Below are 26,279 nucleotides of genomic sequence, written 5' to 3' on the forward strand. Positions count from 1 at the left end.
CTTTACTTTCTTTGTCAGTCATGCTAGCAGTTTGTCTATTATATTGATCTTTTCAAAGAACTAGCCCTTTATTTTCACCTTATTATAGCAAGGGTGGAAGTCTAGGACCCCATTTGGCCTTTGCTGATGTGGATGTGGGGGAAGCCACAGTTTCTTCTGGGGTGTTTGGCTGGAGCATAGCCATTACTGTCTAAACTTATTTTGTCCTTCTGGGCTCCTGCTTCCTGGTTTTTTGGCTAACAACAAAAGACAACAGGCTTTTGCTGGGCTCCAAGTCTGGATCAATGAGACAAAGAGAAAATCCAGGGAACTCACCATCATGGCATTCCTTGGGTCCCTAGATTCCTAGCCCATCTGCCTCCTCATTCAACCTTTCAGAGTCTTCTTATGTTTGTTTATATGTAAAGTCAGGATTTTTGGTGGTATTATACTAGCAGGAGAAACAGGGAAAATTATATCTACTCCATATTCTTGAAAGCAGAATTCTCCAGAAATCTTTTTTTAGTAGATTTTTGAGGAAGCAGTTCCAATGGTCAACAATATCAGATACTTGTCAGTGGTAATGAATGTAGAAGCTTGATCATGTACCTTGACTATCAGCCCATTGTTGAGTAACTCTTGGGTTAAAAGTGTACCATTATCAGATTACGGATGTCCCAGAAAGCCAAACTCATGATTAATTTCAAGGGCCAAACTTCCTTTGTGGGTTTCCTTGACTGCCGGAGGGATTGAGTGTTGTGAATCCATTTACCTATTTTTTTACTTGGTGAGTGGGGCTCTGAATTTTTGGAGGGATTGTGGAGGTGAGATGACATGGCATTCAGGGCTATAGAGACTGAGGTGTCTGACGAGCCCATTGTGGCAGACAGACTCTAAGGCGGACCCCCATGACCTCCACCTCCTGGTTTTCAGAAACTGCAGGAGAATGAGACTAGAATCTAGGAGGCAAGGGCAGCTGCTAGCTGACATCTAGAAAGAAACTAGGGACACAGACCTACAGCTGCAAAGAAATGAATCCTGCCAACAACCTGAGGGAGCTTGGAAGTAGATTCTTCCCCCTTCCAGCCTCCAGATGAGGATGCATCCTGACAGACACTGTGAGTGCAGCCTTGTGAGACCCTGAGCAGAGGATCCAGTTAAGCCATGCCTGGACTTCCGACCCTTAGAAACTGCAATAGTAAATGTGTGGTGTTTCAAGCTACTACATTTGTGGTAATCTGTTACATAGCAATAGATAACAAATAGACCGACCAAGAGGACATTATCTATGAAGTGAAAGCTTTGGACATCAGCAGGTAGAGGCACTCACAATAAATTCTGACTCACCTATTCCTGGCAAAGGGCAGGTACGTTTATGTACCCATGTTGCGAACAAATATTGGAAACCTCAGTGGCATGCTGGGAGAGGCAGCTCTGTGTCTTGGTAGCCTCATCTGAAAGTGGAGATAATTTTAATATGTACTTCATAAGGTGGTTGTAAGTATAGGGGCTGGCCTAGTTCATGGTGTGTGACTCAATGAAGGTAGCTCTTGCAGTCTTAATGTTTCAATGAGCTCACATTTCTGTCAACACCCTCAAATTATAATGGTGATTGGTTTGCAGACACTCTCCCAACTAATCAATCTTTCAAAGGTTTCCCCAGGATCAAAGCATCGTTTGGTCTACATTCTCCCAGAACAAAGCAACATTTCTTGTTTTCCTACAGCCACCACCCAACAAAAATTCCAAACAAACCAAGTCTTCCAAGTCACTCCTCTAATCAGCCCTGGGCTTCTCTGCAGAAAGAACGACTTTTCTAGTTAATGAGGACTTCGGTGAAGGGTTCATTAAGTTTTTTCTTCCAACAAAAGAATACTGTCCCCATGAAACAGGCTCTTGAATTTCATTATTCGCTCTCTGGATAAAGAGGGGAGACTGAAGTTCTGAGACATGGCCTGAAGGCCCTTTGGGGGCGTGGGCATCCCTGAGCCCCAGTCCCTTTAACTCGGAAATGCTGGGGATTTAAGCCAGCGCGGGGCGCGCATTAATTTCAGCCCATGAACAGATTGAAATTATCCTGTTTAAACAAACCAGCCTAACTGCCGGAAAGGATCGGTATAACAGGGGCCAGGACAGGGACAAGCCCTGGGTGAAGAGGACCTCTCTCCGGCCGGGCCCCTCCCACGCCCGCAGCGGCCGCCGAGTGCCACATCAGCGCCCGGGCTGCACTTCCAGGTTCCTCTTGAGGATGGAGCGAGCTGGCCCGGCGGGCGGGGGGCGGGCCCAAGGACCGAGGGAGTGGCGGGCCGGCCGGCCAATAGGCGGCAAGCGAGGAGCCCCGGAGACCAATGAGCTGGAGCTTCTGCTAGCCGTGGCCGCCGAGGCTCGTGCCCCGCCGGGGAACCAGATGAGGCACATCTGGACAGCTGCGCTGAGGAACTGTGCGGCCCCTTCGCGGGCCCGACGTCAGCTGAGCACGTCCCCCACGTCCTCTCCTTTGAGCCACTTACTTATTCACTTTTCCAAAGAAGCAACCAGGAATCCAAGTTTAAAACTTTTTTCGCCCTAATGCGAGACGGGGCCAGATCCCATCCAACACACAGTTTAACTTTCATGGGGCTCTGGGATCAAAAGGACAGAAACAGCAACAGCAAAAGCCCAGCCGCTGTCTGATTTAAAACTGGCAAAGTGGGAAAAATAGCGTTGAGTAAGACTGAGTTGGGTAAGTTTTGGGTACGTGCTGGATATCTTATTTCTCCCTCTGTGATCTCTACCCTGCGTCTTTTTGCTGTTCTCACTAAGCCTTCTCATCAGGGAGAGAAAAATATCGCTTGCTGCCACAAACTGCACAGAACCTCGTTTTCTTTTCTTCTGCTTTGCTAACATTTTAATGTAATATAATTAAATTTAATTTTGGGGTTATCTGTATGCTATTTAAAAATTTTCTGGGAAGAGAAATTTAACTGTTATCCTGTAAAAAGCCTCTCCTAACTTCAAAGTTGAATCTATTGATACATTTATTTTTCTATTTTCTTTCTGTGAGAACAGGTATACATTTGTAAAGCCGGAATTTTTATCCATCCCCCCTCCCTGTTTTTTTAAAGTATTTATTTATTTATTTGGTTGCGCTGGGTCTTCGTTTCGGGAGACTGGCTCCTTAGTTGCAGCATGCGAACTCTTAGTTATGGCATGCATGTGGGATCTAGTTCCCTGAGCAGGCATCGAACCCAGGCCCCCTGCATTGGGAGCATGGGGTCTTAACCACTGCACTACCACGGAAGTCCCCCCCTGTTTCGTCAAAAGATTGAAAAGTTATCTGGCTTTCAGAATTAACAAAACTTTTGCTTTCTTTAATGGAATATTTAATATTAAATTATTTAAATCCTGAATTATATAGGTAATTACTGTTTCACTTACATGTGAATGTAGCTCAATGTCTTTTCTATATTCTCCTGTCCTTAGTGGTAGGCCCAAATTCCTTGATGATTGTTAAAAAACCATACTAAACGTGATAGACCACTGTGTGCATCAGTAAGCTTATAATTATATTATTACCCCCATAATTCTATCAGAGTAATATTCAGAGTGCTGTTAGATGTTTGTGCTTGCACATAATTCTGGTATATATTTCAGGACTTTAAAATGGAAATGATGGCAAATACTGAGCTAGGTGAATGGCCAGAGGCCCATTCCATCCCAAACATCTCTAATTGTCTCTGTTTAAGCAATGTTTTAGATTTGAGACTTTATCACATGTTATTTACTCTTGTGGCAGCTGTGGCCAGAATTGATCTTTAATTTTTGACTTAGAAAGCAGTAGGTGCCATAATTGCAAGTTGCAAAGTGTGTTTTTGATTCAGAAAGGCACTGCACACTGTGAGTGGAAGAGGTGAAGTGGTTTTCAGGGATGTAGGGTTAGAAGGAACAATGTTGCAGAGAATCAGTATCAAGAGCCAGCTGGCCTGGTTCAATTTAAAACCCTGCTGTTTGACCTTGGGTAGGTTACTCAGTCCATCATACCTCAGTTCCCTCCTTTGTACGTGGTGTGGCGATAATAGCACCTATCTCATGGGATTGTCTTGAAAACTAGGTGAGTTAACACGTGTTAAACCCTTGGTTCTGGCACAGAGTTAGTCTTTGCTGTTGTGCACACTCTTCATTGCCGTCCTTTTCGGCTTCCCGTGCTGCACTTGTTTTCCCAGCCAGCATTTTGACTTCTACACTAGCAACTAGTGTTTACTGAGTGCAGACCCCTTGTTAATTGGGCATTGTATATGGCTGTAAAGGAGAGAGAGTTTGGAGAGGGGAGTGAGGTAGAATTTATCAAGTGCCTTAGAAAGACCTAGAGGGCTCTGGGAAAGAGGATCTTTCCCTCTGGGAAAGAGGATGGTTTCAAGAAAGGGTTGGCATTTCTGGAAAAGGATTTTGCCAAATGACTTTGGTTGAGGGGAAAGGGATCATAGAACAGAAGGTGGCAGGCACTCCAGGAGGAAGGGAAAGCATGGGCAAAAATGCACTGAGGCTGAAAAGTGTGAATTTCTCCTGGGGGGATGTTGGGTTGTGATGTGGGATAATCTGTGAGAGCTTAGTAGGTGGAAAGGTTGGAAAAGTGGGAGGGGTAGGAGAGGGCGGCATGGAGACCCTCTCTGTGGGGAAGGAGAGGCTTGGGAAGTAAGATTGGTAGGGGGTCACAAGCTGAACTTGCAGCAGTTACATAGTTGGAGGTGTTTCTGGAATGATCCATCTCTCAGTTTCTCCCCCTTGCCCAGCATACCCTTCCTGATCTGCTCCACTGCTTCAGTGACCCCCATCTCAGGGCCTTGCAGGACTGACCAGTGAGTCTCAGCTCCACTTTTTGGACTCACTCTGTGGTGGCTGTCTTGGAGCTCTGCTGAAGTGGTCTGGCATCCTGGACTATTACCGAGGCTACATTTCAGAAACAGGTCATGCCCTAAAGTCTTTGACATGGATGTGATTGTTGCACCTGTACCCCTCCCCAACCCCTACACACACAGTGTGTGTGCCAAAAAGCCCTTTTTCATGCTGCTCAGAGAATCGAGCATTCACATGCTAATACTTATAACTTTAGGATGCACAAGTATTAAAGTAGATGAGACCTGTAGTATGCACCTAAGTGACAAGTCAGTTTGGAGAGCTCTGCTTTCTCTTCCTCGTGAGCACTGTGCTGTGTCAGAGAGAACCTGAGTCTGGTCCTGATGCTGCCGTGGACCACCTGCATGTCCTTGGGCAAGACATTGAGCCATTATGGCCCTCTCTGTGCCATCATCTGTAAAATGATCTCTAAGATCCCTCTTCCATTGGATGATCTTTTATTTCTTTTCCCTGGGACAGTCTGTTGCTTCTAGAAGGCTATTTGATCCATCTATGAGTAATGGATTTTCTGAACACTTAATATATGACAGACATTGTTCTGAGTGCTTTACCTGCCTTAACTCATATAGCCTCTCAGTAATCCTGTGAGGGTTGGTACCTATTAGCTGAGGTGACAGAGGCACGGGCGGATTAAGAAACTTGCCCAAGGTCACACTGTACAAATGACAGACGCAGACCCAGACGGTGTAACTCCAGAGCCCAAGCCTTCACCACTAGTCTATGCTGCCTTGGGTGTAATACAGCAGGGCTGCTCTTCTTGTTTGTGGCGGTGGTAGTCAAGAAGTCCATGGAGGGAGAATCACTGGAGGGGGAGGGACCATTTGGAGGAGTGGGGTTGGTAAAAATTCCCTGCAGGGACTATAATACCAACATGAATCTTGTCTATGGGATGCGTTGCACATGCAGACAGGAGATGTGTTACTTGTTTATTAGATGGAGCTCATTACAGATAATCATTCTGTCTTTTCATCTTGATTGAACAGAACCACCATAGACCCTGGACTTATGGTAGACATTCAGTAATGTCAGTTGAATGACTGTATCCTTTGAGAAACTGGAACAGAGTGTATGTGTCAAAAGTAATGGTTTCCCCTTTATTTACCTGCCTTCTTTCCATTTTACTCCTTTCTCCAGAGGTAATCTTTGCTAATAGTTTGGTCTGTATCCTTCCAGCCCTTCTCCAAAATCTACTCACAGGTGTAGATCTAAACGTAAATATAATTTAAAAATATAAATGGAACTACAGTACTTTTATTTAAAAATAATAGAGAAACTATGAAATGTTCCAAGGCTTGTGGAAGAATGGGGCAGATGCCAGGTACACTTTCTATTCCTATTTCTTGGGCAGCCTGGTTTCTTGTCTTATTTCTGGAGATGCTGTGGTTTGGGGATAGGAATGTCTCATGGTGAAGGTTAACGTAGGACTATTTTAGGTGTCTTATTATTAGTCATACCCAGTCTGGATTCGATATTTTTGGGGGAATTCATTCTTAAAATTTTTAATATGTTTAATCAACTTTAAAATATTACTTGAAAAACAGTTTAATTTGCTTTCTGTCTCATTACCTTAATGTAGTCACTCTTTTCAGTATAGCACACTGACTGAGCACATGGATTTTTGAGTCAGATGAAGGGTTTCAACCCTAGATCTGCTTCTTACTAGTGTGCCTTGAGCAAGTCACTTTCTCTAGGCTTTATTATTTATAAAATGGGAATATCAAAGGCATTAAATGAGAAAATCAATATAAGGCATTTAGCATGGTGTCTGCGTCATAGTAAAGCCTATACATGTAAGCAATTCATTTTTTTTTACTGTGGTAAAATAAACATAACATAAAATTTGGCATTATAACCATTTCTAAGTGTATAGTTCAGTGACATCAAGTACATTTACATTATGGTGCAACCAGAACTTTTAATAAATAAATAAATTAATTAATTAGTTTGGCTGCCTTGGGTCTTCGTTGCTGTGCGGGGGCTTTCCCTAGTTACGGCGAGCAGGGGCTACTCTTCGTTGCGGTGTGCGGGCTTCTCATTGTGGTGGCTTTTCTTGTTGCGGAGCACGGGCTCTAGACACGTGGGCTTCAGTAGTTGTGGCATGCGGGCTGTAGAGCGCAGGCTCAGTAGCTGTGGTGTACGGGCTTAGTTGCTCCGCAGCATGTGGGGTCTTCCCGCACCAGGGCTCAAACCCATGTCCCCTGCATTGGCAGGCGGATTCTTAACCACTGTGCCACCAGGGAAGTCCCTCCAGAACTTTTTCATCAAACTGAAACTCTGTATTCATTAAACAATAACTCTCTGTTACCTTCCCCTCCCCTCCCCCCACCCTCTGGGAACAACCATTCTGTATTCTGTGTTTATGAATTTGACTACTCTAGTTACCTCTTATAAGTAGAATTATACAGTATTTGTCCTTTTATGACTGGCTTGTTTCACTTAGCATAATGTCTTCAAGGTTCATCCATATTGTAGTAAGTGTCATAATTTCATTGCTTTTTAAGGCTGAATAATTTTCCATTGTATGTATATACCACATTTTGTTTATCCCAAACAAAACGTTGATGGGCATTTGGGTTATTTCTGTCTGTGAAGTTAACGTTTTGTGTCAATTTGTCTAGGCCACAGTATCCAGATATTTGGTCAAACATTATTCTAGATATTTTTGTAAAGGTATTTTTAGATGAAATTAACATTTAGATTAGTAGACTTTGAGTAAAGCAGATTAGCTTCCATAATGTAGGTGGGTCTCATCCAGTCATTTGAAGGCCTTCACAGAACAAGACTGGTCTCCCTTGAAGAGGGAATTCTGCCAGTAGACTGCCTTAAGACTTGAACTGCAGCAGCAACTCTTCCCTGGGTTTCCAGTTTGTTAGCTTATCCTGAAGCTTTTGGATTTACCAGCCTCCACAGTCATGTGAGCCAATTTCTGAGATAAATCTCTCTCTCTCTTTCTTCATATATATTTACCTATATATCTATATCCTATTGGTTATATTTCTCTGGAGAACCCTGACTAATACTACATCTTTTGCCTGTTGTGAATAATGCTGCTATGAACATTGGTGTAGAAATATCTATTGGGGTTCCTGCTTTCAATTATTTTGGGTATAAACCCAGAAGTGGAATTACTTCTGGATCATAAAGTAATTCAATTTTTTATTTTTTGAGGACCTGCCATACTGTTTTCCACAGTAGCTGCACCATTTTATTTTTTTAAAATAAATTTTATTTATTTTTTAAAATAAATTTTATTTATTTTTGGCTGCGTTGGGTCTTTGTTGCTGTGCGTGGGCTTTCTCTAGTTGCGGCTAGTGGGAGCTACTCTTCGTTGCGATGTGTGGGCTTCTCATTGTCGTGGCTTCTCTTGTTGCGGAGCACGGGCTCTAGGTACGCGGGCTTCAGTAGTTGTGGCTCATAGGCTCTATAGCGCAGGCTCAGTAGTTGTGGCGCACCGCTTAGTTGCTCCGCGGCATGTGGGATCTTCCTGGACCAGGGCTCGAATCCGTGTCCCCTGCATTGGCAGGCGGATTCTTAACCACTGCGCCACCAGGGAAGCCCTGCACCATTTTATATTCTTATCAACAATGCATAAGGATTCTGATTTCTCTACATCCTTGCTAACACTTGTTGTTCTGGGTTTTTTTGTTTGTTTGTTTTTATTTTTAATAACAGCCATCCTCATGGATATGAAGTGATATCTTATTGTGTCTTTGATTTGTGTTTCTGATTAGTGATGTTGAGCACCCTTTCCTGTGCTTATTGACCATTTGTATATCTTCTTTGGAGAAAGGTCTATTTAAGTTCTTTGCTCATTTTTAAGTCAGGTTTTGTTTTCTTATTGAGTTGTAGGTGTTCTTTATATATTCTTGATGTTATCTATTTATTGGGTATATGATTTGCAGATATTTTCTCCCATTCCCTGGGATGCCTTTTCACTCTGTTGGTATCGTCGTTTGATGTAGTCCGATTAATATATTTTTTCTTTTGTTGCCTGTGCTTTTGGTGTCATATCCAAGAATCATTGCCAAATCAAGTGTCATGAAGATTTTCTTCTGTGTTTTCTTCTAAGAGATTTATAGTTTTAGTTCTGATGTTTGGGTCTTTGATACATTTTGAATTAATTTTTGTATATGATGGAGGTAAGGGTCCGACTTTATTGTTTTGTATGTGGATATCTAAGCAATTCACTTATTAATCATTATAATGCTCTTCTCTATATAAACACCATTAGAATACATATAGACATAGTATTAAAATATTGATTCATTCTTGACTTATTTTTAAAACTATGTCTAAAGTGCTAATTTTTTCCTCATAGAATTACTCAAAATTTCTACTTCTGATAACTTTTACTCTCTACAAGAAAGAAAGATTTTTCCTATGGTTAAAGGGCATTGATTGCTGATAGCTTTCCTTCCTCTCTTTCCACCTTCCTCCCTTCCTTCCTTCCTCCCTCCCTCTCTCTCTCTCTTCCTTCCTTCCTTTCTTTCTTTCTTTTTCTTTCTTTCTTTCCTTCTTTCTTTTTTTGTTTCTTTCTTTTTTCCTAACCCTTCTAATTTCTTTTGGCTTTAGAATTAAAAAAGTAATCTATATGAGCTGAAAAAATTGAAACAGTGTATAGAGTCAAAAGTAATGTTTTCCCCTTTTCTTACCTGCTTTCTTCCCATCCCACTACTGTCCCCAAGGTACCTTTGTTAGTAGTTTGGCCTGTATCCTTCTAGACCTTCTCCAAGAATCCACTCACAGGTATAGATCTAAACGTAAATATAATTTTAAAATATAAATGAGACCATATTGTATTCATTGTTCTGCCTTTGTTTTTTGTTTTTTTTTTAGCTCCACACATACATAAGCATATACATGTATAATATACAAATCTCAACCTGTCACCTGAGATGTATAGATTTTTGTGGCATATCTTGTCATGGAGAACAGTAGGTGAAGCTCAAATGAAAGAATGTTCTTTTTCTATAGAAGACCAAGCCACTTAAAGTAAGAGTGGCATTGGGCTAAGCTTCTCAAATCAGACTGCTTGCACTGTTCCTTGTGGCCTCATTCCCATGAAAACTAACTTCTTTAAGCTGAAAGGTGAACTCTTTCTCACCAAATTATGTAGAGCTCCCATTAACTTCACTTTTTTCAGAGCCAGAATTCCCCTGTGGCTGTGTCATTTCCTGGTAGGAACTTAGGTGTTTAGGAGGCATTTGAATTCCCTCCTAATGACCTGAAATCCTACTTACTCTGTTTTCTGACTTGAGTCAACAACTAGGTGGCCAAATAGACCCAGTTTCTTGTGTAGAGACACTGTGTTTATCCCTGGCCCAGAGTCTACCACCAAATACATTTTCAGTAAAAAGTATTATATTTCATTTGTCATAAATTTAATAGAAGAAAAAGAAACCAAAGTGAAATATAAGAGATTTTTGAAATTTGGGTAACTATTTCTTCAGAAAAAGATATATTAGTTCCTAAAATATTCTCCTACAGACAAAACAATAGATTAAAATATCAAAATATTGGGATTAATAACTACTCTCATAAAACTCAAATGGCATCCTTCATATCCAAGTAGCCCTATATTAAATTACTTCCTTACACTTTAAATTAAAAAAGTATAAAGTTCTGAATTTCACTTTGATATGTCTAGGTATGGATCTTAAAAAAAATTTTTTTAACATCCTGTTTTCTCTTGATGTGTCCTTTCCATTTGAAGGCCCAAGTCTTTCTTTAGCTCAGAGAGTTTTTCTCCAATTATTTGATTCTTGCTTCCTCTCTCTGTAAGCCAGGAATAATTCAGACAAATGATTGTCAAAAACTCTTAAAGGAAGAGAGGAAAAGCCAAAATAGAGAGAGGTATGGTAGTAAGGAGCACATTTAGGACAGTTTTAGGGACACTGTATGTTTAATAAATAATGAAAATTCAATAACATTAAAAATGTTAGTGAAGAAGAAAAAAATCATGAAAAATACTCACACAAAAGTCATGTCACAGCTGAACCTTGGGGATAAAGGTCCGAGGAAGAGAGAGTAATAAGGGGGAGAGAGAAAGTTGTGTTGAGGAAGAATGGGGGAACTGGGGTCAGAGACCTAGATGCTCCTTACCTTTAAGCTGGCAGGAAGGAGAACTGAACCCCAGCTTCTCCATCTCTGGTGTTGCTTTTCCTCCTCCTGCTCTGCCTTCGGTTTGTATGCACTAAGGGCATGAAGACAGACTGTGGAAGAGCACGGTGATCTTGGTTTTTTTCTTGCTGCTTGTGTGACTTTTCGGACAGGTTGTTTCCACTGTGGGGAGAAGAGGGATGAATCAATACCTCATCCTCCTGGGGCAATTTGGGAACCTCTGTATGGACACTAAGCCTCATTTTCCTCATCAGAAAATCAGGCCTGTCTCTCCCTACTTCTAAGAGAGGAGTCATGAAGTACTGTATGTGATAGGGTTTTGTGAACTTTATTGTGCTCCACGGAGGATAGAGATTATGTAACTGTCATCATGCTTTAAAGCTCTTTCTTCCCAGAAAAATACACAAACAACTAATGGCTGAGTGACCATTTATGAGGTGTCAGCCTCTTCTCAGGGTTCTTCTCATTTTATCTTCATGGACACCTTATGGGATAGAGGCTCTTATTATTCCCATTTTATAGATGAGGTAACTGAGGCCCAGAGAGGTTAAGTAACTCTTCCAAGATCACACAGTGATGAAATCAGGACTTAAACATAGGATAACCTCATTTCAGTGTCTGAACGCTTAACATTTATGCCATGTGTAATACACTCAGGAGTGAAGCAACTGCTGTTGATGGCAACTTCTCAGAGGGTTGGTGAGTAGTCGAGTCTAGTGCTGGTTAGCAGAGGTAGAAGTCTTTCTGTATGCACCAGATTCCTTGTCCTGATCTGCCAGATTCCTCTTACCATCCTTTGTAATCCTGGGAGGGTGAACACTTTGTATCCTCTGTGCCTGATACACCCTAGTTCCGGCATCCATCACCCCTGGCCTGAATTACTGCCACAGTGTATTAAACTGTCTGTGGTAAACGATCAGTTTGGTTTTGGTTTTATTTTTTTTCCCTCGGTCCAGTGAAGCTTGACATTTTTGTAAAAATATAAAAACTCCTATTTGGATGTTGCAGCAATGTCGTATTACTCTAAAATGTTTTAAAGTTTCTAAACGTTTACTGTCAGTTTCCGTGATTATCTTGTTGCAGATGGTGAACAGTTTGCTTACTAGCGTTGGTCCACAGACTATGGCTTCACTAGCATTGTCCTAGGGTTCTCCTTGCTTTCACCCTTGCCCCCTGTAAAACAACCAGGATGTGCCACAAAGCAACCAGGATGATTCTTTAAAAATACACATAAGGCCCCATCATTCCCCTGCTTAAACCCTGCAATGGCTTCCCACTGCATTTAACATAAAGTCCAGATATTTACCATGGGCTGAAAGGTAACCTGGCTCTGCCTACATTCTCCCATCTCCATCTCCACCTTGCCCACTCTTCCCCCAATGCTAATGAAATGTAGTCAGACTTTGGATAAAAAAGTAGGTTCAGGTAGAGAACACATAATGATTTGAGATGTGAGATACGCTTTGTTTTGTTCTTTCGTCTACAAGCTCAAGCTTGCACTGGTGCTTCCCTCACTTCCTCCAGGAGCGAGAACTTTGCCACTAGCTTCAAAATGAGTGAGATGGCCAATACCAAGTCCCAGAGAAGATTTGTGAGGAACTCTGCTCGAGTAATGTAACCTACTGCTCCTCTGATAGACTCAGCCTCATGATATCCATATTCTGTTCACACCTTATACAAGCGTGTTAGGCTGTTTGTTTCTTTCCTCAGAAAATGGGACTGATATGGGTCAGGATGGTACAGGGGTCATTCCAATTGCTCTTGAGATTGGAGAATAAAAGATTGATAGTGTGATTGTTGTTACTGTTGATGAAAATTCATTGGTGGGGAGCATGACTTTATTCAGTGAGCTGAGGGGAAGCACACATCCTGGCAAAACAGTTTCTTGGTTGGTTTGACTTTGGCCCTGAACACTTGCCATCCAGAGGCCCTCTGTGTGGAGGCAGTCAAGATTCTCTCCCCATCTCACCATTGCTTTCTAGTCTCCAAATGGAGCACTACTGTTGCAATGAATGAGTAGGAAGCAGCTCCAGAATTGCTCATGTAGCCATGGAGAGTCATGGTTTATACAGAGCATGCTTTTGTAGCTGAAAGCTATAAAAGCTGGTGTGAACATCGTTTCAGGCTTTATCATTTCAATGCCTTTTTAACCCATTGCCAATTCTAATGATTTCCCAACTTTCAGAAGAGGAATTTTATTGTCTTTTGTTAATGAATTGTCCTGGTAATGAAAACAACTGTCAAACTTTAGCGGCAAGAAATTTATATTCAGTAGATCTGGGGATGTGAAGTAGGAATGTTCATTTTATCAAGCATCCCAGGAGATTCTCAGGCAGGCGGCTCAAGGACCTTATTTTGAAAAACACGGGTTAAAGTATTGATAGTATCTTTTCTGTGTAATACTGGTATTTAGTGCTAAGTTGACTGAATTTTAAAGAAGTTCTGTTTTTGCCCAAGATAGAGTAACAGGGCCAGATTTATTCTTTTGCCTGAAATAACCTGAAATAATATCAGATAAAATATATGAAACAATATACGGTTTTTGAAACGCTGGCCATCAGGCAGTGGGAAGGCAACGATCCCCAAGAAATCACAAACAAAAGAGGTGAGGGCTTGAGAATGAACTGATAGCTAGTGGGAAGCAGCAGCATAGCACAGGGAGATCAGCTCGGTGCTTTGTGACCACCTAGAGGGGTGGGATGTGGGAGGGAGGGAGACACAAGAGGGAAGAGATATGGGGACATATGTATATGTATAGCTGATGCACTTTGTTATACAGCAGAAACTAACACACCATTGTAAAGCAATTATACTCCAATAAAGATGTTAAAAAAAAAAAAAGAGGTGAGTGCTTGGACTGCTCCAGCTGGCTGCCAGGTAAGAGGTTCCAGGCTGAGCCGCAGGTGGAACTCGTACTCCCTGAGTTGAGGAGGTGATGCTAAGAGCCCAGGGAAACCAAGGTGGCTGGAGTTCTCAGGACAGAGCTCTAGAACCAAGAGAGCTGCACAGAGAGAGGGCACTGGAGATCTGCAGAAAGGCTCCTCAAGGATTCATCAGAGCAAATGAGGCAACTGCAGGAGGCTGGAGGGAAGGGGGAAGGGGGAAGGGGGAAGGGGTGCAAAGATGGGGGAGGGGACAGGGAGGGGGTGGAGAGCAGTGCCCTGCACTCACAGAAGTCCGGGAATATTGCTTATTCCCTCCAACCACACTGGAAAACTCATAGTTCACGAAGTATTGGGCAGAACATTCAGGAAGGTCTGGCCTCAGTAATGGGGAATAATTAACCCTACACTGAGCACTGCTCCAGACGTGCCTAACAAATCATAAAAAAGCAATATCCGGGCTTCCCTGGTGGCGCAGTGGTTGAGAGTCTGCCTGCCGATGCAAGGGACACGGGTTCGTGCCCCGGTCCGGGAAGGTCCCACATGCCGCGGAACGGCTGGGACCGTGAGCCATGGCCGCTGAGCCTGCGCGTCCGGAATCTGTGCTCTGCAACGGGAGAGGCCACAACAGTGAGAGGCCCGCGTACCGCAAAAAAAAAAAAAAAAAGAAAGTAAAGCAGTTGTGTTTAAAATGTAAATACACTGTCCTTGACTGTCCTAGAGGTGTATTTCCATACACATTTTTGTACCATTAAAAAGTCAAATAGTCGAGGCCTTCAGAGTAACATTTTGTACATAACAAGCTGGAGTCTGCCACACCATGGTCTGTGTTGATATTTACCTTGGCTTCTGAGATAGCAGTTCCTCTTTGATGTCTATTATTGTTTTTTTGAAATACTTTTCCTGTGTTTGATAACTCCAGCTTCCCCATTGGATTATGGTAAGGTAAACAGCCAAGCGCATCATGTATCCGTCCCAAGGGTTGGAGCTGGGAGTAGGGGACAATGAATGGAGGGCGAGGTGGGGCTAATTCTCTGAGGCCAATGGATGACTCGGAATCAAATGCCTTAGAGAGCAGTAAGGGCCAAACCAGGGAGGCCAAGATCTGCTGACAGGTCTAAGGGGTGGGTTAAGCCAGGGTCTAGAACCAGAAGCCTTTGAAATTCAACAGGAGTGTACAGGGATTGAAGTCACCAATGTCTTGTTAGGACTGTGAGCAAGGCTGAAGATTCAGACCTCTACTTCACCACCAGCAGTTTGAGGTTGGATCAGAGAGGTTACTCTGGGGTCATGCATGAGCTTAATGCTCTGGGGGTCCATAAATGAGCTCTAAGCTTTGAACCTGGGCTGTCTATTCTCCTCTGAGAATTAGATAGTTTTAAATTTGGTCACCAGGTGTGTTTCTCTGATTCATCACTGCCCTGAAGTTCAGCCTGGCACCATATCTTCTGGATATCTCTTCTTAGATGCTTTGCTGCTTGAAAAAACAAGTTTTCTTCAGTTTGGCTGGTGCTAAGCACCTTGCAATCCTCTCCCATTCTGCCGGTGCTGATATATGGCTTTTCTTCATACAACTTATAAATCTCTTGGATGCTGGAAAAGTATATGTTTCTTAAAATGTTGTATCTCAGATCAATTTGTAGGAAAGCTCCTACTTGAAGATGACAACAAGATACCATTACTCTCATTTGATGGAAATGTTACTTTCTTTGAAGGATTGGGACTAAATGGTCAGTCTTTGAAAAAATTGGAAGTCAGTTTGTCTTTTTTAGATTTTTTTTGACGTGGACCATTTTTAAAGTCTTTATTGAATTTGTTACCGTACTGCTTCTGTTTTCTGTTGGGGTTTTTTGGCCGCAAGGCATGTGGGACCTTAGCTCCCCGACCAAGGATTGAACCCACACCCCCTGCATTGGAAGGTGAAGTCCCAACCACTGGACCGCCAGGGAAGTCCCAAGTCAGTTTGTCTTTTAAAATTTTTATTTATTTATATATTTTTTACGCGGGCCTCTCACTGTCACGGCCTCTCCCGTTGTGGAGCACAGGCTCCAGATGCGCAGGCTCAGCAGTTGTGGCTCACGGGTCCAGCCGCTCCGCGGCATGTGGGATCCTCCCAGACCAGGGCTCGAACCCGTGTCCCCCGCATTGGCAAGCAGATTCTCAACCACTGCATCACCAGGGAAGCCCCCCAGTTTGTCTTTTAAAGCAGAGGTCTTAAAAGTCATGTTTTCACCTAGAAAAGAGGCTTTTGATCAGAGGTCTTCAAAAACTTTACTTTTATTCCTAATGTCGACTGTACTATGGATTGGGTTACTGCAGCTGGGGTGCAGGGGTGCATACTGGTCAGTATTCTCATGGTCACTATGATAGTTCTTGGGGCAGAAACGATTCACTTGCAGTATTCAATAATGATAATAATAACAACAGCAGTAGTGCTAGATGGTAGATGGAATAAGTTTATCACTTTCATTTCCTTCAAATCAGTATTGATTGGAGGAGGTTCTGTTCCTCTCTGGTGTTTTCCAGTGAGAGAGATAGGTATGAAAGAGATTAAGAGAGCATGGGTGATGGGACTTCCCTGGTGGTCCAGTGGTAAAGAATCCGCCTTACAATGCAGGGGATGCGGGTTCGATCTCTGGTCAGGGAACTAAGATCCCACATGCCGCGGGGCAGCTAAGCCTGCGCCCCACATCTGCTGAGCCTGCGTACTGCAGACTACAGAGCCCATGAGTCTGGAACCCGAGTGCCACAGCTACAGAGCCCATCAGCCCTGGAGCTTGTGCACCACAGCTAGAGAAGACAAAACCCACTACCACAACTAGAGAGAAGCCCGCACGCCACAGCGAAAGATCCTGCATACCTCAATGAAGATCCCACATGCCTCAACTAAGACCTGATGCAGCCAAAAAAAAAAAATAAAGTAAATAAATCTTAAAAAAAAAAGAGAGTATGGTTGAGGCTTTCTGCCTTTACCTGATGAGCTTAGGACCACATTCTGTATTCCTGCATGTATCTGGGACTTTCAGCCCACCAGGACGATGCAATCAAGGACAAAGGTTATGATTTCTGGAGAGAAATGCACAGAAAAGCTAGATACAATTTAACAATTGTTAATTGTGGTAGGCGGCGCTGGTTTTGTTTTGGCATTATTTTTAATTATTTCTGCTTGTGTGCTAATGAGTAAGAGAGGGTGGAATGAGTGGATGAAACAACTGAGCCCTGAAAAGCAGTTACATTCTGATTGGTTCGCAGATGGAAATTTATTTTTCCATGAGAAGAGAATCAGCTTGACAATGGGAAACCCTTGAAGGGGGCAGGAGCCTCTGACTTTGCTTCAGTCTCAGTCCTGCTTCCATCTCCCCACTTTTGTCTCTGCCCTCTCCTCTCATTCCTCTTCCCCCCAAACCCACGATGGCCCTTCTGTCGGCAACTTTCTCCTGAACCTCATTTTCCCAGAAATTGCACAGGATTCAGAAGAGGCTATGGTGGGATATTTCCCCTCCTCTTTTCTGTGGATCTTATTTTTTGGATTGGAAATCTAATTTACATGCCACTGTAGAGGTCCTTCTTCAAGATTATTTTTTGAAATGAAGACAACCCATTTTTTTTTCCTGTCTTGAAAGGAGCTTTTAAAAACTTAGAAATGGAGAAAGGTCAACTGAGGGGATGTTTGGATTTTGAAGTATCCTGACACTGACATGAAACCAGTTCTTGTGAAAACGAAAGGTTTGGGCTGTCATGAAAACACACCCGCTCCTATACTCAGACAGTACAGTGGTCCTACGTTTTATGGAAAACAGTGTTGACTCTTACACTGAGCACAGTGAAGCCTCTGGATTTTCCTTTTGGTGCAGCATCAGTCACTGATGGTGCTGAATCATGAAGCACATGGCCAGACTTGGGGATGGAGTATTGTTAATGAGGGAACTTAGGCCTGAGAAAGTAAAATTTCATGAAAAGCTGCAGGAGTATCATCTCTCCTTCATTGTTTGGCATATCATCACTTTATTTTTCCATGTTTTAGTTAACAAATGATATTGAGAAGTATCTTCTCCTTCACCATCTCCAAACCAAAGTCCATCTTTTTGTCTTGTTCCTGTGGGTATGATTTGAGAAGCAATCCATCAGGGACAATTCTGAGTCTATGTTGAATAAAAAAGCAAGAATAAAGGTGAATGATTATTTTTTCCTGGTGTTCTAAGTCATTGGAGAAATGATAAGCAAGTTAGCTTACATCACTGAGCATCTTACTCTTATAGAAAGGACCATTAGACTAGTGATTGGAGAAAGCAGTGGCATCCTTGGCAGAAAGACTCTGGTTTAAATGAGCTTCTCCACTGGCCTTCCTTTGGGCTCACTTCCACCTCTAGTCCATCTCATCATTAACCACATTTCTAAAATTAATTTATTAGAGGGGCCATTTGGTTCACAGGATGAGTGGATTTTGATTGGGTGTTGTGGTGGTGGTAGATGGAAAGGGGAGGACCTGATGATTATTCCACTGAGGGCCTGAACAACATGAAGAGGGAAGGCCAGTTAAGCAGAAAGAGAAAAAAGAAGCAACTGAGCCAATCTTCTAAAAACCTTTGTTGGAAATCTGCTTGAAGACTACTGCCCTTAGTCATATGGTTGAGTCATATTTTTTGTAACTAGTTCTTATAAAATCCAACCATTTCCAAGCTGATGACCAAAGAATTCTCTTCCAACTTGTTAGGGTAGAGAGATCTCTTCTTTAACCAAAATTACTGAAAATCTTTTGCCACCAAGCACTCAGATTTCTTACTGGGTCCACCCCTGCAAGATCAATTTTTCCAGATCAATCCAGTTGGTTAGGTTAACTGGGGCCCAGTCAATCTTAAATAAGTAAATACCAATTATAGGGGCAGAAAGCTTTCTTTTTTTTTAAATTGAAGTAAAGTTGATTTACAATGTTGTGTTAGTTTCCGGTGTACAGCAAAGTGATTCAGTTATTTTTATATATATATATAAATATATATATATATATATTCCATATATATATATAAAAATATATATATATTCCATATATATATATATATACACACACACACACACCTATACAGGTATATCTCTATCTCTGTATACCTATACAGTAGGACCTTGCTGTTTATCTATTTTATATATAGTAGTTTGTAGTTGGTATCTGCTAATCACCAATTCCTAATTTATCCCTCCTCTCCCTTTCCCCTTTGGTAACCATAAGTTTGTTTTCTATGTCTGTGAGTCTGTTTCTGTTTTGTAAATAAGTTTGTTTGTGTCATATTTTAGATTCCACATATAAGTAATATCATATGGTACTTATCTTTCTTTTTCTGACATTTCTTTTAGTATGATAATTTCTAGGTCCACCCATGTTGCGGCAAATGGCATTATTTCATTCTTTTTTATGGCTGAGTAGTATTCCATTGTGTGTATATACCACATCTTCTTTATCCATTCGTCTGTTGATGGACATTTAGGCTGCTTCTGTGACTTAGCTATTGTAAAAAGTGCTGCTATGAACATTGGAGTACATGTATCCTGTTGAACTATAGGTTTTTCCAGATATATGCTCAGGATGGGATTGCAGGATCACGTGGTAACTCTGTTTTTAGTTTTTTACGGAAGCTTCATACCATTCTCCATAGTAGCTGCACCAATTTACATTCCCATCAACAATGTAGGAGGGTTCCCTTTTCTTCATATCCTCTCCAGCATTAGTTATTTGTAGACTTTTTAATGATGGCCATTCTGACCAGTATGAGGTGGTACTTCATTGTAGTTTTGATTTGCATTTCTCTAATAATTAGTGATGTTGAGCATCTTTTCGTGTGCCTATTGGCCATCTGAATATCTTCTTTGGAGAAATGTCTATTTAGTCTCAGGGGCAGAAAGCTTTTTAATCTCCCAGGGGAACAGACACGTTTGTGGAAGTCCAGTTCAGGACTTTATCAGATGGCAGGAATTACTCTTCTCTCCAAGTGATACTAGAATAAAGTGACCCTTCGTAGAGTCATAGAGCTTTCCAGGGCATTCTGCCCAGGATGAATGATGCCCAAGAGCGTCTAATTCCACTATAGCTTCCCTACAGGTCTCTCAACAACCAGAAGACAAATTCTTTATCTCAGGGTCAGCTTCATGGTTGTGCCTTGTATAATAGCACAGGGCCCAGTTTTATTTTTTTGAATTTTATTTAATTTATTTTTTTATACAGCAGGTTCTTATTAGTTATCCATTTTATACATATTAGTGTATATATGTCAATCCCAATCTCCCAATTCATCCCACCACCACCCCTCCCCCTGCCACTTTCCCCCCTTAGTGTCCATACGTTTGTTCTCTACATCTGTGTCTCTATTTCTGCCCTGCAAACCGGTTCATCTGTACCATTTTTCTAGGTTCCACACATATGCGTTAATATTCGATATTTGTATTTCTCTTTCCGACTTACTTCACTCTGTATGACAGTCTCTAGATCCATCCACGTCTCTACAAATGACCCAATTTCGTTCCTCTTTACGGCTGAGTAATATTCCATCGTATATATGTACCACGTCTTCTTTATCCATTTGTCTGTCGATGAGCATTTAGGTTGCTTCCATGACCCGGCTGAAATGAACATTGGGGTGCATGCGTCTTTTTGAATTATGGTTTTCTCTGAGTATATGCCCAGTAGTGGAATTGCTGGGGCATATGGTAATTCTATTTTTAGTTTTTAAGGAACCTCCATACTGTTCTCCATAGTGGCTGTATCAATTTACATTCCCACCAACAGTGCAAGAGGGTTCCCTTTTCTCCACACCCTCTCCAGCATTTATTGTTTGTAGATTTTCTGATGATGCCCATTCTGACTCGTATGAGGTGATACCTTATTGTAGTTTTGATTTGTATTTCTCTAATAATTAGTGATGTTGAGCAGCTTTTCATGTGCTTCTTGGCCATCTGTATGTCTTCTTTGGAGAAATGTCTATTTAGGTCTTCTACCCAGTTTTTGATTGGGTTGTTTGTTTTTTCATATTGAGCTGCATGAGCTGTTTATATATTTTGGAAATTAATCCTTTGTTCGTTGATTCATTTGCAAATATTTTCTCCCCCGGCCCCCTTCTGAAAGTTGTCTTTTCGTCTTGTTTGTATTTTCCTTTGCTGTGCAAAACCTTTTAAGTTACATTAGATCCCATTTGTTTTTTTTTGTTTTTATTTCCGTTACTCTAGGAGGTGGATCAAAAAAGATCTTGCTGTGATTTATGTCAAAGAGTGTTCTTCCTATGTTTTCCTCTAAGAGTTTTATAGTGTCCAGTCTTAACATTTAGGTCTCTAATCCATTTTGAGTTTATTTTTGTGTATGGTGTTAGGAAGTGTTCTACTTTCATTCTTCTACATGTAGCTGTCCTGTTTTCCCAGCACAACTTATTGAAGAGACTGTCTTTTCTCCATTGTATATCTTTGCCTTCTTTGTCATAGATTAGTTGACCATAGGTGTGTGGGTTTATCTCTAGGCTTTCTATCCTGTTCCATTGATCTATATTTCTGTTTTTGTGCCAGTACCATATTGTCTTGATTACTGTAGCTTTGTAGTACAGTCTGAAGTCAGGGAGTCTGATTCCCCCAGCTCCGTTTCTTTCCCTCAAGACTGCTTTGGCTATTCAAGGTCTTTTGTGTCTCCATACAAATTTTAAGAGTTTTTGTTCTAGTTCTGTAAAAAATGCCATTGGTAATTTGATAGGGATTGCATTGAATCTGTAGATTTCTTTGGGTAGTATAGTCATTTTCACAATATTGATTCTTCCAATCCAAGAACGTGGTATATCTCTCCATCTATTTGTATCATCTTTAATTTATTTCATCAGTATCTTATAGTTTTCTGCATACATGTCTTTTGTCTCCCTAGTATTTGATTCTTTTTGTTGCAGTGGTAAATGGGAGTGTTTCCTTAATTTCTTTCAGATTTTTCATCATTAGTGTATAGTAATGCAAGAGAGTTCTGTGCATTAATTTTGTATCCTGCTACTTTACCAAATTCATTGATTAGCTCTTGTAGTTTTCTGGTGGCATCTTTAGGATTCTCTAAGTATAGTATCACGTCATCTGCAAACAGTGACAGTTTTACTTCTTCTTTTCCAATTTGAATTCCTTTTATTTCTTTTTCTTCCCTGATTGCCGTGGCTAGGACTTACAAAACTATGTTGAATAATAGTGGCGAGAGTTGACATCCTTTTCTTTTTCATGATCTTAGAGGAAATGGCTTCAGTTTCTCACCATTGAGAATGATGTTTGCTGTGGGTTTGTCATATATGGCCTTTATTATGTTGAGATAGGTTCCCTCTATTCTCACTTCCTGGAGGGTTTTTGTCATAAATGGTGTGGAATTTTGTCAAAAGCTTTTTCTGCATCTATTGAGATGATCATATGGATTTTATTGTTCAGTTTGTTAATATGGTGTATCACATTGATTGATTTGTATATACTGAAGAATCCTTGCCTCCCTGGGATAACCCCAATTGATCATGATGTATGATTCTTTTAATGTGTTGTTAGATTGTTTGCTAGTATCTTGTTGAGGATTTTTGCATCTATATTCATCAGGGATATTGGTCTGTCATTTTCTTTTTGTGTAGTATCTTTGTCTGATTTTGGTATCAGGGTGATGGTGACCTCATAGAATGAGTTTGGGAGTGTTGCTTCCTCTGCAATTTTTTGGAAGAGTTTGAGAAGGATAGGTGTTAGCTCTTCTCTAAATGTTTGATAGAATTCACCCGTGAAGCCATCTGGTCCTAGACTTCTGTTTGTTGGAAAATTTTTAATCACAGTTTCAGTTTCATTACTTGTGATTGGTCTGTTCATATTTTCTATTTCTTTCTGGTCATTCTTGGAAGGTTATACTTTTCTAAGAATTTGTCCATTTCTTCCACGTTGTCCATTTTATTGGCATAGAGTTGCTTGTAGTAACCTCTTAGGATGCTTTGTATTTCAGCGGTGTCTGTTGTAACTTCTCTTTTCATTTCTAATCTTATTGATTTGAGCCCTCTCCCTCTTTTTCTTGATGAGTGTGGCTAATGGTTTATCAATTTTGGTTATCTTCTCAAAGAACCAGCTTTTAGTTTCATTGATCTTTGCTATTGTTTTCTTTGTTTCTATTTCATTTATTTCTGCTCTGATCTTTATGATTTCTTTCCTTCTACTAACTTTGGGTTTTGTTTGTTCTTCTTTCTCTAGTTGCTTTAGGTGTAAGGTTAGATTGTTTAATAGAGATTTTTCTTGTTTCTTGAGGTAGGCTTGTATTGCTATAAACTTCCCTCTTAGAACTGCTTTTGCTGCATCCCATAGGTTTTGGATCATTGTGTTTTCATTGTAATTTGTCTCTAGGTATTTTTTGGTTTCTTCTTTGATTTCTGCAGTGATCTCTTGGTTATTTAGTAAAGTATTATTTAGCCTCCATGTGTTTGTGTATTTTACGTTTTCTCCCCTGTAATTGATTTCTAATCTTATAGCGTTGTGGTCAGAAAAGATGCTTGATATGATTTCAATTATCTTAAATTTACTGAGGCTTGATTTGTGACCCAAGATGTGATGTATCCTGGAGAATGTTCCGTGTACACTTGAGAAGAATATTCCATGTACACTTGAGAAGAAAACAGTAATGTGCTGTTTTTGGATGGAATGTCCTATAAATATCAATTAAATCTATCTGGTCTATTGTGTTATTTAAAGTTTGTGTTTCCTTATTAATTTTCTGTTTGGACGATCTGTCCATTGGTGTAAGTGCGGTGTTAAAGTCCCCCACTTTTTTTGTGTTACTGTTGATTTCTTCTTTTATAGCTGTTAGCAGTTGCCTTATGTATTGAAGTGCTCCTATGTTGGGTGCACATATATTTATAATTCTTATATCTTCTTCTTGGATTGATCCCTTGATCATTATGTAGTGTCCTTCCTTGTCTCTTGTAACATTCTTTATTTTAAAGTCTATTTTATCTGATGTGAGTATTGCTACTCCAGCCTTCTTTTGATTTCCATTTGCATGGAATATCTTTTTCCATCCCCTCACTCTCAGTCTGTAGTGTCCCTTGGTAGGAAGTGGGTCTCTTGTAGACAGCGTATATATGGGTCCTGTTTTTTTATCCATTCATTGGACCTGTGTCTTTTGGTTGGAGAATTTAATCCATTCATGTTTAAGGTAATTATTGATATGTATGTTCCTATTACCATTTTCTTAGTTGTTTTGGTTTTGTTTTTGTAGGTCCTTTTCTTCTCTTGTGTTTCCCACTTAGAGAAGTTCCTTTAGCATTTGTTGTAGAGCTGGTTTGGTGGTGCTGTATTCTCTTAGCTTCTGCTGGTCTATAAAGCTTTTGATTTCTCCATTGAATCTGAATGATATCCTTGCCAGGTAGAGTAATCTTGGTTGTCGGTTCTTCCCTTTCATCACTTTATACATATCATGCCACTCCCTTTTGTCTTGTAGACTTTCTGCTGAGAAATCAGCTGTTAACCTTATAGGAGTTCCCTTGTATGTTATTTGTCATTTTTCCCTTGTTGCTTTCAATAATTTTTCTTTGTCTTTAATTTTTGCCAATTTTATTACTATGTGTCTCGGCCTGTTTCTCCTTGGGTTTATCCTGCCTGGGACTCTGTGCTTCCTGGACTTGGGTGGCTATTTCCTTTCCCATGTTAGGGAAGTTTTCGACTATAATCTCTTCAAATATTTCCTCAGGTCCTTTCTCTCTCTCTCTTCTCCTCTGGGCCCCTTATAATGCAAATGTTGTTGTGTTTAATGTTGCCCCAGAGGTCTCTTAGGCTGTCTTCATTTCTTTTCATTCTTTTTTCTTTATTCTGTTCCACAGCAGTGAATTCCACCTTTCTGTCTTCCAGGTCACTTATCTATCTGTTCTTCTGCCTCAGTTATTCTGCTACTGATTTCTTGTAGTGTATTTTTCATTTCAGCTATTGTATTGTTCATTTCTGTTTGTTTGTTCTTTAATTCTTCTAGGTGTTTGTTCTTTAATTCTTATAGGTCTTTGTTAAACATTTCTTGTATCTTTTCGATCTTTGCCTCCATTCTTTTTCGAAGGTCCTGGATCATCTTCACTATCATTATTCTGAATTCTTTTTCTGGAAGGTTGCCTATCACTACTTCATTTAGTTGTCTTTTGGGGGTTTTATTTTGTTCCTTCATCTGGTACGTAGGCCTCTGCCTTTTCATCTTGTCTATCTTTCTGTGAATGTGGCTTTTGTTCCACAGGCTGCAGGATTGTAGTTCTTCTTGCTTCTGCTGTCTGCCCTGTGGTGGATGATGCTATCTAACAGGTTTGTGCACGTTTCCTGATGGGAGGGACTGGTGGTGGGTAGAGCTGGATGTTGCTATGAGAGCAGAGCTCAGTAAAACGTTAATCCGCTTGTCTGCTTATAGGTGGGGCTGGGTTCCCTCCCTGTTGTTTGTTTGGGCTGAGGCGACCCAACACTGGATCCTAGCTGGCTCTTTGGTGGAGCTAATGGTGGACTCTGGGAGAGCCCACACCAAGGAGTACTTCCCAGAACTTCTGCTGCCAGTGTCCTTGTCCCCACAGTGAGCCACAGCCACCCCCCACCTCTGTAGGAGACCCTCCAACACTAGCAGGTAGGTCTGGTTCAGCCTCCTATGGGGTCAGTGCTCCTCCCCCTGGGTCCTGTGCACAGTAGTTTGTGTGTGCCCTCCAAGAGCGGAATCTCTGTTTCCCCCAGTCCTGTCGAAGTCCTGCAGTCAAATACCACTAGACTTCAAAGTCTGATTCTCTAGGAATTCCTCCTCCCACTGCCGGACCCCAGGTTGGGAGGCCTGATGTGGGGCTCAGAACCTTCACTCCAGTGGGTTCTGTGTTATAAGTGTTCTCCAGTTTGTGAGTCACCCACCCAGCAGTTATGGGATTTGATTTTATTGTGATTGCGCCCCTCCTGCCGTCTCATTGTGGCTTCTCCTTTGTCTTTGGATGTGGGGTATCTGTTTTGGTGAGTTCCAGTGTCTTCCTATCGACGATTGTGCAGCAGTTAGTTGTGATTCCGGTGCCCTCACAAGAGGGAGTGAGCACACGTCCTTCTACTCCGCCATCTTGAACCAATCTCCAGGGCCCAGTTTAGATGGGAGGGCCTCATTCTTGGTTTAATGCTCTACTGTCACTGTTGTGGAAGTCCCAGAAATTTGTAAACAAGGGACCCCACATTTTCATTTTGCTCTTGGCCGTACAAATCGTGTAGCTGGTTCTGCCTGTATGCTCCAGGGTCACTCAAGTGTAACACAAGTGAGAAAATAAAATCAAGGACCCGTTTCACCACCTTTCTCCAAGCTTATGTATCCAGACGAGCACCTAATGAAACTGCTGCCCATTCTTTGATCTTAATTGATTGCATATTTAACCTCCTTTAAGAGGAGTTGTCAGAGGT

General features: G+C 41.3%; 1 protein-coding gene across 1 annotated transcript in view; it reads left to right on the forward strand.

Annotated features, from left to right (window-relative positions):
* The first annotated feature begins 2,439 nt into the window (after positions 1–2,439).
* The window catches only part of TMEM45A (transmembrane protein 45A), a 101,466-nt gene continuing 77,626 nt past the window's right edge, over positions 2,440–26,279 (forward strand). Inside the window, exon 1 of the mRNA XM_030861031.2 lies at positions 2,440–2,701. The gene's annotated coding sequence lies outside the window, so the exon portion shown is untranslated. The remainder of the gene's footprint in view (positions 2,702–26,279) is intronic.

This window comes from Globicephala melas, chromosome 4 (assembly GCF_963455315.2).
Source record: "Globicephala melas chromosome 4, mGloMel1.2, whole genome shotgun sequence".
In the NCBI taxonomy this organism is placed as follows: Eukaryota; Metazoa; Chordata; class Mammalia; order Artiodactyla; family Delphinidae; genus Globicephala; species Globicephala melas.